The sequence below is a fragment of the Hyperolius riggenbachi genome, chromosome 10 (genome assembly GCF_040937935.1).
Source record: "Hyperolius riggenbachi isolate aHypRig1 chromosome 10, aHypRig1.pri, whole genome shotgun sequence".
Classification (NCBI taxonomy): Eukaryota; Metazoa; Chordata; class Amphibia; order Anura; family Hyperoliidae; genus Hyperolius; species Hyperolius riggenbachi.
The window spans coordinates 207,165,176-207,179,971 of NC_090655.1; the positions used below are offsets into that span (position 1 = coordinate 207,165,176).

General features: G+C 43.3%; 1 protein-coding gene across 5 annotated transcripts in view; it reads left to right on the plus strand.

The window, feature by feature from the left end:
* LOC137534283 (oocyte zinc finger protein XlCOF8.4-like) overlaps nucleotides 1-14,796 on the plus strand; it is a 46,303-nt gene that overhangs the window by 18,179 nt on the left and 13,328 nt on the right. For 2 of the 5 annotated variants that reach the window (XR_011024354.1, XR_011024353.1), the window contains exon 4: nucleotides 680-1,759. The exons of 1 other annotated variant lie outside the window; for it this stretch is intronic. The gene's annotated coding sequence lies outside the window, so the exon portion shown is untranslated. Of the gene's footprint in view, nucleotides 1-679; nucleotides 1,760-11,933; nucleotides 12,797-14,477; nucleotides 14,582-14,796 lie in introns of those variants that run through there. 2 more of the 5 variants (XM_068255711.1, XM_068255709.1) reach the window with 2 other exon arrangements.

The window sequence follows — 14,796 nt, forward strand, 5'->3', positions numbered from 1 at the left end:
ATCTCACTGACCATACCTACTTGGCTGGAGGCGAGAGGATGCTCATTTGATCATTTAAGTGTACCAGAGACAAAAAAAAACAAAAAACGTTTTATACATACCTGGGGCTTCCTCCAGCCCCATGTGCACGGATCACTCCCATGCCGCTGACATCCACTACCTGCAGCTCCGGTATCGGGTCCCGTTAGTTCTGGCAGTCGCGCCCAGTCTGCGCAAGAGGAAGTGCGCTCTCTACATATCTCTCCATCGACCGCCAGAGAGATGCGTAGAGGGCGCACTTCTCTTGTGCAGACTGGCAGAACTAACGGGACACGATACTGGAGCTGCAGGCAGCGGAGGACGGCGGCGTGGGATCGATCTGTGCACATGGGGCTGGACGATGCCCCAGATATGAATAAAAGTTTTTTGTTTTGTTTTTTATCTCTGGTTTCCGTTAAAAATTCAAGATACAATGAAAATAATTTCTGGTGAAGACTGTTGGCCTGGCTATGTGGGAACCAGTTTGATTAGAAATACACTTTAAAAAATCCTGGAAAAAAAATGGGGAAAAAATACTCTACTAATTAACTCTTGGTAATCTGCTGTAGATAAATAGGAACAATTACTAGTATTACTATTTATACTATTTATATATTCTGTGTTTAGGGTGTGTAGTTCTTATTTTCCTTCCTTCTTCCAGATGAACACCACTATATCAGTCATTTGGAAGCACATCCTGTAAGCTCGCCATACGGTGAAACGGAAGAGGACATTGCATCTGATTCTTCAGAAGGAAGTCTGAATTCAGCATCTACCAGTACAGAACCATCATCAAAACATTCTACTCCTCTTGTGACTCATCACAGAGTTCAGATAGGTGGCGACCCTTTCCCATGTTCTGAGTGTGGGAAATGTTTTACCCAGAGAGCAGAACTCCTCTCACACCAGAGAGGTCATACAGGGGAGAAGCCGTATTCATGTTCTGCGTGTGGGAAATGTTTTGGGCATAAAAGCTCTCTTGTCTACCATCAGAGGACTCATGCAGGTGTAAAGCCTTACTCTTGTTCAGAATGTGGGAAATGTTTTACCGGAAGAGGCCATCTAACGTCACATCAGCTAACTCACACAGGGGAAAAGCCACATTCGTGTCCTGAGTGCGGGAAATGTTTTAGCGGTAAATGGAATCTTGATAGACACAGGAGTCTTCATTCAGGGGAGAAGCTTTTTTCCTGTTCAGAATGTGGGAGACGTTTTTCCCGTAGAGAACATCTTGCCAAGCATCAGTTGATTCATAGTGGGGAGAATCCTTATTCGTGTACAGAGTGTGGGAAATCATTTTGTGTGAGAGAACATCTTATCAAGCACCAGTCTGTTCACAGTGGAGAAAGGCCTTATTCATGTTCAGAGTGTGGGAAAAGTTTTACTCAGAGAACGAGCCTCACTACACACCTCAGAATTCATACAGGAGAAAGACCTTTTTCATGTCTGGATTGTGGTACATGTTTTTCCACAAAATCAGCACTTGTGGAGCATAAGAGGATCCACACTGGGGAGAAACCATTTTCATGTTTTGAATGTGGGATGTGTTTTTCCAGAAGATCGAATCTGAAAACACATGAAAGAATCCACACCGGGAAGAAGCCGTTTTCCTGTTCTGAATGTAGTGATTGTTTTGCCCAGAAATCAACTCTAATAAAACATCAAGCCATTCATAACAGGGAGAAGTCATGAGTTTGAGGAACATTTTATCAATTAATTTATATCACAGAACTCATGCGAGGTAAAGTCATTCACTGTAAAGTCATTCACTTTCAGGCCTTGTTCACATTATACGCGTTTTTGTAAAATGTTAAGCTCGGGCGATTTTCAAAATTGCCCTGAAAGCACTTGTGCAATGATTCTCTGAGAGAGTTCATATCTGAGAGTTTTGTTTGCGATCTGCTTAGAAAAGCAGTGCTTGGCCCATTTTTGAGGCGATTTGCATCAATAGAAGGTATAGCAAAAATGCAAAATGCTCACAAAATCGCTTTGGCAAGCGATTGCGTGAGCGTTAAAAAAAAGAAAAAAAATATCTGGATCAAGACGGAAGTGCTCTGCAAAAGCGCTTACAAAAATGCCCACAAAAACGAAGGAACGCGCAGTAAATAGAACGGAAAACGCGTTAAGCCGAACGCAATGTGAAGGCCTCAGATTGTGGGAAATATGGTCAAGAAATATTTACTTTTGGCACTCGCCACAGAACTCACTGGGGGAAAGATCTTTTTCTTATCATACTGTTCACAACAAGCCTATACAGAGAGAGAAGTCATTTTTCAGTTATCTCAGAGTACATCCTTTGTGAAATTTTAGAATCCCTACCAAGTGAAATAACAATAGCCCCCCCCCCCCCCCCCCCCCCCGACCATGAAGGGTAGCGGAATGAGTGGCTGGGGGCTAGGGATGATCAATGAGATGCAAATATTTATGAGTTCATGCAGATTTATGTACATTTTTATGCAAATATATGCAGCTTGAAAATTGACCAATCAAGTCCCACCCAGGTTTAAATTGATTGGTCAATTTTTAAGCTGCATATATTTGCAAAACATTTACATAAATCTGCATGAACTCGGAAATATTTACATCTCATTGAACATCCCTACTGTGGGCTTGCTCCTCCTCCCTTCCTCCTTGCAGTGTGCAGTAAAGCTGTGTAAATAGATTTATTTGCTCTCATTTCTCAGGTCTCCTCTTCCTCCCAGCAGCCACTATGCTGCCCCCACTCCCCAGGCTCCTGATCACATGACATGCAGCGGGAGCTGGGCATGCAGCAAAGCAGGTGACTGTGGGACTCAGCAAACGGGAGAAGCTAAACATTTTTACACAGGTCTGCTTACTCTGCAGGGGGTATGGAGGAGGAGTGAGACTCCATAGCACGTGGATGGATGAGATCGGGAGTGGGGGGGGGGGGTGCTGCAGGGGGCCTCACAACTGTTGAGTTTACATAACACCTATTTGGATTTCATCCGAACTCGTTATTTGAACATGCCTACTCTCACCGCCACTATCCGTTGCGTCACTGCTATCTGTTGACTTCAAATGTTCGCCTATTTCCTGCCCCTCCAGTGCCCAGATATACCCTTTGCACACTCCCATGCGGCGTATGGGCAGTTGACAGATCTCTCTCTAATCAGATTCAATTAGAGAGAGATTTGTCTCTTCAATCTGTCAGATCTGCCCATCGCCTGCTAGATGTATGACTATCTAAAGTTTCCCCTTGTGAAACATTAGTTATCCCAGCAAAGGTTACCCAGTTAGGCCTGGTGCACACCAAAACCTGCTAGCAGATCCGCAAAATGCTAGCAGATTTTGAAACTCTTTTTCTTATTTTTCTGTAGCGTTTCAGCTAGCGTTTTGCGGTTTTGTGTAGCGGTTTTGGTGTAGTAGATTTCATATATTGTTACAGTAAAGCTGTTACTGAACAGCTTCTGTAACAAACACGCCGGCAAAACCGCTCTGAACAGGCGTTTTTCAGAGCGGTTTGCGTTTTTCCTATACTTAACATTGAGGCAGAAACGCATCCGCAATCCAAAATCTGCAGCAGCCAGGGAGTATGCGTTTCTGCAAAACGCCTCCCGCTCTGGTGTGCACCAGCCCATTGAAATACATTACCCTAGCAGATCCGCACCCGCAAGCGGATCGGCAAACTGCAGCCGAACCGCTCTGGTGTGCACTAGGCCTTATTGTTTATTGTCCTTGTAATAAGAAAACAATGTTTTTATACTTGCCCTATGAGATATAATGAATCCTTTTAATACATATAAACTCCCGGATAGAGATGATCAGTGAGATGCAAATAATTCCGAGTTCATGCAGGATAATGTAAATTCTGGATGCAAACATATGTGGCTTGAAAATGGACCAATAAATGTAAACCTTGTTGAGACTTGATTGGTCATTTTCAAGCTTGCATGCATAATATACATCATTCTCCATGAACTCAGAATTATTTGAATCTCATTGATCACCCCTTTTCAGTTTTCACAAAAGTATTAAATCTTGCAAAAAAAAACAAAAAAAACAAACAAACAACAAATAACAAGAATTTCTCACTGGGAAAAAGGCATACAGTATCTCTGCCCAGGGGGTGGGAAAAATTTTGCAAAACCTGTGCTGCATTGTTGCCAATATAGGAATTGGTTCTCACAAGGGCCCATATGCAATTCACTTTTTCACCTGAGTTTTCTCCTAGGTGATACTTTTAAACTTGTCAATAAAATACCCTTTCAGTCACCAGAAAGCAAGAAAATACTCAAAATAATTTTGATAGTACCTTTTCACCTACTTTTTAGTACTTTTTTAGTTGAAAAGTGCCTGAAAGTTATTTTAAATCGAAGATGAAAAATTATCTCCTAGGAGAAAACTCAGGAGAAAAAGTGAATTGCATATGAGCCCAAATGTTTATTTCTGTTCTGAGTGTGGGAAAGATTTCATACATGCAGCACATTGTTTGAACTTATAGGAAATGTTTTGCAACCATTTTCTGTTCTCAACGCGTGGAGAATAAGTTATACAGGCATTATACATTTCTGCAAAAATAGCAATGTTTATTTTGCACTAGACTATTTCTTGTTCTGAGTTTAGAAGATATTTTAGACAATCATCACAATTTACAGTATTTATTTCTTTTTCTTTCCTTTTTTTATTATATACTTTATCCATCCCCCAATCACATTTGTTTACAAGACATTGATTTGTTTTTCCTCCACAAGACCATATCCTATAGTCAGAGTTGTAAATATTTCACACAAGTTTTTTTTTAAGTGATAAAATGTTTTGCAACCAATACCTGTTCTCTGTGTGGGATTATTTTCAACATCACAATATTTTTAAAACAAATGTTTTTGTGATGATATTCCTTTTATTTATCTTGCAATATATATTTACTTTCCTAAATGGTCGTAACCACTATAATCCTTTAAATAAGTCTGAAGCGTATAAAAAAAAATATATAGTATATATATAGTATATATTTACCTAAGGAGAGGGAATGCTTTGTGTCCTACAGAGGCTTCCCGTTCTCATTTTGGTGTCCTCATTCTCCCGCAGGCTTCTCGGTTTGAATCTCCCGCTGCGGGAGACTTCGTTCATTTCTCTTTTTACTGATAAGAATATGGATATTACTATCTAACAAGACTTAAATGCCGGATTATTATTCTATAATCCTTTTAGTTTACAATGTAGAGACAAATTATTTCTTTCTTTGTTTCTGTTTTGTTTTGTTGTTATGAAATAAGTCCATTAATGGACTATGTTGTTGTTATTCTATCAAAGTCAAAAATGTGGTATTATTCCTCTGCTATGTAATATGAATTATTGCAATATGATTAATGCCACAATAAACTATTTTGAAAACATAATTGTCCTACCTGAAATGCCGCATCCCTGTGGATGAAAACTCCATAAATCACCCCAAACTCCCTGGGGCACATTGCGGGGCTCCTTCTGTGTACAGGCAGAGCTTTGGGCTGTAGCTCTGCCTCTGCTCCCGTCTAATCGGTGCTGATCGCTGCCTCCACCTGCCCGCATGAAGGCAGAGCTGCAGCCCAAAGCTCTGCCTCTACAAGGAAGGAGCCCCGCAATGTGCCCCAGGGAGTTTGGGGTGATTATGGAGTTTTCATCTGCAGGAATGCGACGTTTCAGGTAGGGCAATTATGTTAAACAGGTTTTTAAAGTAAAAACCTGGTTTTTTTTCTTTCTAGGCTTCAAAGTCTCTTTAACGGCTGGTCAGAGCTGGAGCTAAATACCAAATACTTTTGCTTGATTTACCAAATGTTTTAATCATTGCTGCATCTGTATTGAATGCAAGTTGTGTAATCTGCCTGTGTGTGGGCTCTGCACATCTATGCAGCTGGTCAACTCGGGTGCAGCCTGCATTTGGAAGTGCTGCCAATATCTCCTGTTCAAAAATCTTTGTGAATTGCAATTTCTTGAGGCTGGGTGCACACTTGTCAGTGCGTGAAAGGTCACGTTTTCTGCCTTGTGCGTTTTGTGTTTTAAGTGCGTTTTCTGTGCGTTTTCAGCTTGCCTTTTTTTACATTTTGTGTGTGTTTTAATGCATTTGCGGTTCGCATATACAAAACGCATATACGTTTTGCATGCAGTTTTTTTTATGTGTTTTATGCAAATCACTAGTAAGTCTACAGGAAGCAGAAATCCATCACAAAACTTTTTTTTCTTTTAATTCATATAAAAACGCACCATTATGTGCATTTTTAAAAATGCATATTAAAAAAAAAGCATATGCGTTTGTTTGTTTTTTATGCGGCCCATTGACTAACATTACATGCATAAACGCTGTGTTTTCCGCAATGCTAGCGTTTCTGCTTAGTTTGTTCCCAGCCTCACACTTCTTGAGGTATGTAGCGCACTAGTAGGTTTTCTGTATTCGTGAATGTAGTAATGCTTAGTGAATTGAGGCCATGGTATATTTTTTAAGATAGGAGAGTCTGCAGCTAAAAAAAAAATAAAAAAATTGATGGCCACCAGGGAGCAGAGGTGGACAGCTGGTAAAATGCACGCCCAGATGGCTTTGAAAAGTTCTTAGAGGAGTCTGCGCAAATGTTTATCCAAACGATGGTAGAGGAGTGTAAGGCTAGGTCCTCACTGGTTCGTTTACAGATCTGGTATTTTCCACCCCCTCCCCTTCATGCGAATTTGCATGAAAATTTGCATACCAAAACCGCAAAACAATCTGGATCTCCCTCCGTGTCTGTGTAGAGGGAGAGTCGTTTTTGCATTGCCTGACACTACCCCTCCGTGTATCTGGATCCATGTGAGGTCCCGATAAGTCTCGACCCTGCAAACGCAGACGGATCTGTTTTGAAACTGAATGAAGACTGCTGTTATTTTTAACATTTGTATCCGTGGCACCATTTTTGATCCGGGCCAAACAATTGAGCCATGGGTACGTTTTTAAAATAAGTGTGAACCTACTCTAATGAATGATCATCAGTGCTCTCTGTATGCTGCTTACTTACATTTATTATAACTGTGATCTTGTAATAAAGTAATGCAGTTGAAGAATTTCACATTCATTTTTTTGTAAGATTAGGGTTTTTTTATGCTTTGCTCTGTATTATTGAATGGCAAATCAGAAAAAGGCAGGATTCTTCTCTTTGTTACCACTAGCATGGAGTCAAGAAGTTTTACGTGTATCCCTCAGAACCAGGCAGTTACCCCACCTTGTGTCAGATAGCACGCCCATACTGTTTTATAGCCCCTCCCATGTCAGTCTGTCTTGTGCAGTATCCCTCTAATTTTAGAACACCCCATCCCACCCTTTATATGCTTTGCAATCCCATGCACTGTTAAAAACAGGCCTTCAGGGATTACTGCGCTAGTACGCTGTAATAATCAAACAATCAAACTATTACTGAACCCGGGTTCAACTACCGGTGGACTCTAATGTGATGCCCACCAGGTAGGCACTATTGTATCTTTACTCTCGTTGTGATTTGAAATAACATTATCCTATGTTGCATACTTATGCATATACTATTTGTTCAAGGGCGTGATTGATTGCAGCAGGGTGATCTAGGATTATGTGGTCTTTCCTGGGGATCTAGGGCTTTACCTCCAATATAACATCCCTGGTGGTCTAAAGTGGGCCAAACATAATGCAAAGTGGGGAAACCACTTGGAGGGCCAGATTTGGCCCACAGGCCAGAGTTTGATATTTATGATCTAGATGGAGAATGTTAGAAATGTTATGGAGTAGCACCCCCAGTACGAGGTGCCTATGGCACATGCCATACCTGCACCCCTGTAAATACGCCTTTGGTTAAGGTGTGGATTACACTACATGTGTGTATTTTTCAAAACCATAGTTTATTTAAAATCACACACTCTGCTTTCTTCAAAGAAAAAGTAGGTTCAGATGGATATCTTTTTGTGTTTTTAGAAGACGTTTTGTTGCTTCACCAGGAAACCTCTTCAGTTTAAATTACTCCTGACCTGTATAAGTGAGAACCATCACAGGTTCTCCTCATCAATTTATTTCTCCTTTCAATAAGCAACAGATAGTAAAGGAGGCTTACTAAACATTGATATGTATGGAATAAAATAAATAATAATAATGGCAGTATTTGTATAGCGCCTTTCTCCTGTCGGACTCAAAGCGCTTGCGAGGCAGCCACTAGAGCGCACTCAGTAGGCAGTAGCAGTGTTAGGGAGTCTTGCCCAATGAACTCCTTACTGAATTACTGGCTTACTGAACAGGCAGAGCTAAGATTCGAACCCTGGTCTCCCGTGTCAGAGGCAGAGCCCTTAACCAGTACACCTTCCAGCCACCACTAAAAGTGGATTAAGCTGTTTACAACCACTATCTTTCTGACTGTTCTCCTGTCTGTAAAAGCCCTGGTTCAACGGCAAGCTACGCCGGCTCCGCAAAATCAAGGAAGCAGCACACAAGTCCGGCACTCCTGAGGAATGCAAGGCAGCCAGACACACCCTTAAACGAGAGATCAGCGCCACTAAGAGAGTCTATTCCAACAAGCTGGGCCTCAGCCTCAGGTCCAACAATCCACGAGAGGTCTGGAAAGGCCTCAGAGCAGCCACGAACCTTAAACAACCACCTTAACATGCGCCCCCAAGCCTTGAACTGGCCGAAAAACTCAACGAGTTCTACTGCAGGTTCGAGCACCAACCTAACCACCCGCAGGGCAAGGTAGTCACCCCTAGTGCTCCTCCCGCAGCCGCCCCTCCAACAATGGACCATGGTCTATCAGAGCCGGTGGCAATCCAGGAGGCTGATGTACTAAGGCACCTCCAAAAGCTGAACCCCAGGAAGGCTTCTGGCCCAGACGGCGTGTCCTCCTCCTGCTTGAGAACCTGCGCCAGCCAGCTTGCCCCTGTCCTCACCCACATATTCCAGAAATCACTGACTGAGGGAATAGTTCCCACCTGCCTCAAAAAGTCTATCATCATACCAGTCCCCAAAAAAACGGGCATCTCGGATCTCAACAACTATAGACCTGTTGCCCTAACTTCAACCGTCATGAAGATCTTTGAAAAACTGGTCCTCGCCCATCTGAAAGGGGCCACTGACGCTCTCCTGGACCCACTTCAATTTGCATATAGAGCCAACAGATCCATAGAGGATGCCATTAACATTAGCCTGGCCTTCATCCTGGAACATTTAGAAAGGCCTGACACCTACGCCAGAATCCTCTTCCTGGACTTCAGCTCCGCCTTTGCCCAAACATCCTGTACGACAACCTAGTGCAACTTGGTGTCGATCACACTCTCTGCGGGTGGATCAAGGATTTCCTCACCAACAGGAAGCAACTAGTAAGACTCGGCGACTGTTCCTCCCAGGTGAGAACCACTAATACAGGTTCTCCCCAAGGGTGTGTACTGTCTCCGATCCTGTTCTCCCTGTATACGAACTGTTGTGTCTCAACCGCAGACTGCGTTAAGGTTGTTAAATTTGCGGATGACACCACTATCCTCGGCCTGATCAGTGGAGGCGACGAACGCGCCTACCATAGCGAGATTGAGCGGATCTGCAACTGGTGTAGGAGCAACAAGCTTGTCCTAAATGCTGCAAAGACTGTTGAGCTAACTGTGGACTTCAGGAAGTGCCCTCCCCCTCTCAACCCAGTCATCATTGAAGGCACTGAAGTTGCCAGAGTATCCAGCGTTCGGTTCTTGGGCACAACCATAACCGATGATTTGAGATGGGGAGAAAACACCACTAAATGCCAAAAAAAGCCCAGCAAAGGCTGTTCTTCCTGAGACAACTGAAGAAGTTCGGTATGCCACAGGAGTTGATGACAAGTTTCTACACGGCTACCATCGAGTCTATCCTTTGCTCCTCAATCATCGTATGGTATGCAGGCGCCACCGCTAGCGACAAGTATAAACTACAAAGAGTGATCAAGGCTGCAGAAAGAATCATCGGGACTTCCCTGCCACCACTGGAGCTACTTCATGTCTCCAGGTTAAGCAACAGGGCAAACAGGATTGCACAAGACCCCCGCCATCCCGGCTGTCGCTTCTTCAATCACATGCGCACAGGCCGCCGCTACAGAACTATTCCAACTAAAACCTCCAGGCACAGGAACTCCTTCTTCCCCCCAAGCGGTGCTCGCCGTTAACTAGCACCTCCCCACTCAGCACGCCGGGCATGGCCTCACGGTCACCGCGCTCTACAGCTTAATGCTATATAGGCCCCTATACTATGCCCTATACTGTGCACGTGTGCTTCTATACTGGCTGTGTTTTTTGTATTTCTGCACTATGACGGTTTCCCTCACTTTATGTTTTTCTTTGCTATGTCCATGCTATGTCCTATGCCAATGTGTACCAAAAATAATTCTGAGTGCGGCATCCGTCACACTTAGCGAAATAAATCTGATTCTGTAAGTGATATTTTACTAATCCCGGCTCCAAACTAACCTAAAGCTGTACCACTCACCCCCTAAACTCGTCGATACTCCCCTCTGACTAAAGGTCTCCAAATCCATGATACTACAATCTGGCCAGAGGCAGAGAGCTGAAGGTACTCCAAGCTGATTTAGCTATGATTGATGCTGTCCCAGCATTTTACATCCTCACACTGCAGACTCCCCTCATGGCAACCCACATTGCCTTGTCACTTCCTAGCAACCACACCCTCCCTACCAACCAGAGGCAAATGCAGGGAGTGAGTGAGTAATACGTTTTACACCGCCTCCCAGATGTTATTACTGGAGTCTGGGCAACCTCCAGAAGAGGGCAGGGACTTAGATGGAAGCTCCTCTGTGATTACATTACTGGACTTTTTGAAGAGACATTTAAGCCTGTAGATATTTACTAGGAGCAGAGATAGATTAAGATGCAGTGGGCCCCAGGCAAGGTTTTAGATTTGTGACCCCCTTGTAGTCCTTTTGGTAAGCTGAAGTGGAGGGAGGTCAGTGAAGGTGGCAGGTGGGCCCCTTGACACTCACTAGGCCACAAGCACCTGCCTAGGTTGCCTGATGGATGATCCTGCTCTGACAAGGAGGGTTCATAATAATTCATATTTTATTTTTTCAGTCTCCTTATCCTTCTCGGCAGAAAGGGAAAGCTGACAGCTGTGACAGCATACGCTGCTGGACTTATCCCTGCCTACTTTTCCCACAACTCTGGCCTCCCTTATGTTTGCTGTACGCTGCTTATCAGAGATGAGGAGTAAAATCAGCTGTATGTCAACACTTTGTAGGAATCAGGAAAAGCAGATAAAGCTTCATACTCGCAGTACAATTTTCCTTTGGATCGACCGGTGATCTGATAATAAATTGCATCGTGTGTAGACGTTTCCGATCGTGTTTGCGTTAAGTACCCATGATCGATCGCAATATCAATTGGAATCCGATTGGACCAGTGGGAAATTATCTAATTGTACCGTGTGTACCCAGCTTAATACTGTGAGGGAGGTGGGGAGAGATTATTATTGATTTATAAAGCGCCAACATATTCCGTGGCGCTGTACAAAGTAAGAACCAAACATGGGGTACATAATACAGACAATGGTGTAGACTAATATACAAGATACATAATTAGTGACAAAATACAAAAAATTATACAGCATACAGAATACAAAATACGGAAGTAGTAATGACAGTGATAAAAATAACATGATGAATAAAATGTATAATGATTTCCAAGACACAAAAGGGGGAGAGAGCCCTGCCCTTGCGGGCTTACAATCTAAAGGGAATGGGGGGAAACAAGAGGAGGGGTAGTGTACGATAAAATATATAAAGGCAGTATGTTTTAGGAGTGCAATTTGATTTTAGGACAAAGGGAAGTGGATTAAGGTGGCGCATATGCTTGTCGGAACAAATGAGTTTTTAGAGAGCGCTTAAAAGTAACAAAGGTTGGCGAGTGATGGATGTGTTGTGGGAGGGGATTCCAGAGAAGGGGTGAAGCGCGTGCAAAATCTTGTGAATGTGAGGAGGTGATTCTAGGAGGAGGACAACAGAAGATTGTGTGCAGATCTGAGATTGCGATTGGGTTTGTATCTGGAAATTAGTGAGGATATGTACCGGGGAGAGAGATTGTGGAGAGCTTTGTAGATTAGGGTTAGGAGTTTGAATTGGATCCTTTGGTTAATTGGCAGCCAGTGAAGAGCTTGACAGAGAGGGTCAGCAGAGGAAGATCGAGAAGAAAGATGAATGAGACGAGCAGCTGAGTTCAGTACTGACTGGAGCAGGGCCAGTTTGTTAGAAGGTAGTCCACAAAGTAGTACATTGCAGTAGTCCAGACGAGAAATTATAAGGGCATGTATTAACATTTTGGTTGTGTCTTGAGTGAGAAAGGGACGGATGCGAGATATATTTTTGAGTTGGAGATGGCAGGAGCTGGTTATGGAGTTAAGATGAGGAATAAAAGAGAGAGAAGAGTCGAATATTACCCCCAAGCACCGAGCTTTGGGAACTGAAGTTATGGGAGTGTTATTAACATTTATAGTTACTTCAGGTAAAGAGGTGGCCAGAGACGGTGGAAAAATGATAAGTTCCGTTTTACTCATATTAAGTTTTAGGAAGCGAGAGGACATGAAGGAGGATATAGCAGACAAGCAGTCAGGAACACGTTTAAGGAGGGAGTTAAGGTCTGGGTCTGAGAGGTACAGTTGCGTATCGTCTGCATACAGGTGGTATTGAAACCCAAATGAGTTGATTAAGTCACCAAGACCGTGCATGTAGATGGAAAAGAGGGGACCAAGGACAGAGCCTTGAGGAACCCCGACAGACAAAGCATGAGGAGAAGAGCTCTGATCTGAGTAGGAGACTGTGAAGGACCTTCCAGAGAGGTAGGAAGATAACTATATGAGAGCAAGGCCCTTTATTCCTACATTTGAAAGTATTTGTAAGAGTAAGGTGTGGTCGACCAGAAATCGAATGCTGATGACAGATCAAGAAGGATGAGTATGGAAAATTGACTTTTGGATTTAGCTGTAAGAAGGTCATTGGCCACTTTGGTAAGGGCCGTTTCCATGGAGTGGTTGGAGCGAAAGCCAGACTGGAACTGATAATGGAAGATGAGATTGTCATAAAGATATATATGCTGTCAAAGCTCCATCTTCCACCGGAATGACAGCCAGAACTGATGCATGGCTATATGCACATTAGTATTTGTCAAACAACCTCTCAAGGTTCATCTTTATTAGATTATCTGCAATGGAGTTCCACTGTTTTAATTTCAAACACCCTAACCACCCCCACCTACTACTGACCCTAAATACCCCCCCCCCCCCCCACCTACTACTAACCCTAACCACCTGCTAGGAACCCTCACCACCTTCCACCTACTCCTAGCCACCCCCCGCCTACTAGGAACCCTGACCACCCCCACCTACTCCTAACCACCCCCCACCTACTACTAACATTAACCGCTTCCTACCTACTACTAACTCTAACCACCCCCACCTACAAATCATAACCGCCCCCCAACTACTACTAACCCCAACCATACCCTACCTAATCGAAATGACCTCCCACCTACTACTAACCCTAATGACTTAACACCCCTCCACCCCCCCCCCCTCCCCACACACACACACTACTATTCCTAACCATAGTCACCGACTTGTAACACTCATCAACCCAAACCTACTCCTAACCACCCGCCCACCTACTTTAAACCCTAACCACTCCCACCTAGTTTTAGCACGAACCATCTCCCAATCCCCACTATTTTTCACTGGTGTGTGGCTACAGTGTAACCAAACTCCAGTGAACTGCTGCTTGCAGCGGCAATCTGCTGCCGCTATTTTACACTGGCGATTAGCTACTCTGTGTACCCTAACTACAGTGAACTACTGCTCCCAGCATGCTATTCCTACAGAGTTTCGCTACAATAGGCCCATTGCACCCAAATTTCTGGCTATAGCCAGTATTTCTATTTTAATATGGGCGCCTATGGCAACACCAAATTTCCCAGATGCTGCTCATCAAATTGTCAGGGCCGGGGATGGGGTAGCTGGAAACTACTGAGGAGGAAATTAACTGCTGTCGCATTTTCACTTTGTTTTCTTTTTTTATTATGTAAAAGCTGAAACTTTTTACTTATTTTTTTTTTTTTTTTTTTAATATAAAACATTTGTACACAATTCATATGAAATCCTTTTCTACTAAATGCCTATAAAAAGTTGTGGCTAAACTTGGTCTTGTTGTGCATACCGTTTGCTGTGGCATCTGGAGTGCTTCGAACGCAGCAGGTTCTGTTTTTTTCTACTTGTGAAAAACTGAATGCATTGTACCTATACACATGTGATATAATAAACAAGTTTCACTGCTTTCCACTGTTTACATCTTTCCTCCTCGTCTCTCTCCTTCCCTGGCGAGCGCCCTCTGCTGTTAGCTAATACACAATACAAGCTTTGAGAGCGGCTGCTCTCATTGGCTTGTACCAGAATTCCTAGGCAGACATGTTTTTGTAGCGCAGATAAACAGCAGGAAGTATGCCGTGGCCATGTTGCTGTGGTCCAGCAGGAAACTGTAAAACTGAGAGAAGAGTACAGCAGCCAGAGCCTCCAGCTTTGTGCATTGTGTGTTATTCTCTATAAGGGCAGAAGATTGAGTAGAGACTGGACGAGGTATTTTGAGCTGTCTGCATTTTCATGAATATTTATGGGGATAAGGAATAATGAACTAGTTTGGAGGGTGACTACATTACAAGATTAGTACACATGAAAAAGTATAGCAAATGTGAAATTAAAGTGTATGTTTGCATAGCATTTAGTTACAGTTTCATATTAAGTATTTGGACTCAATGACTGTGGTTGAGAGCTGATATCAGATGGGCTGACCA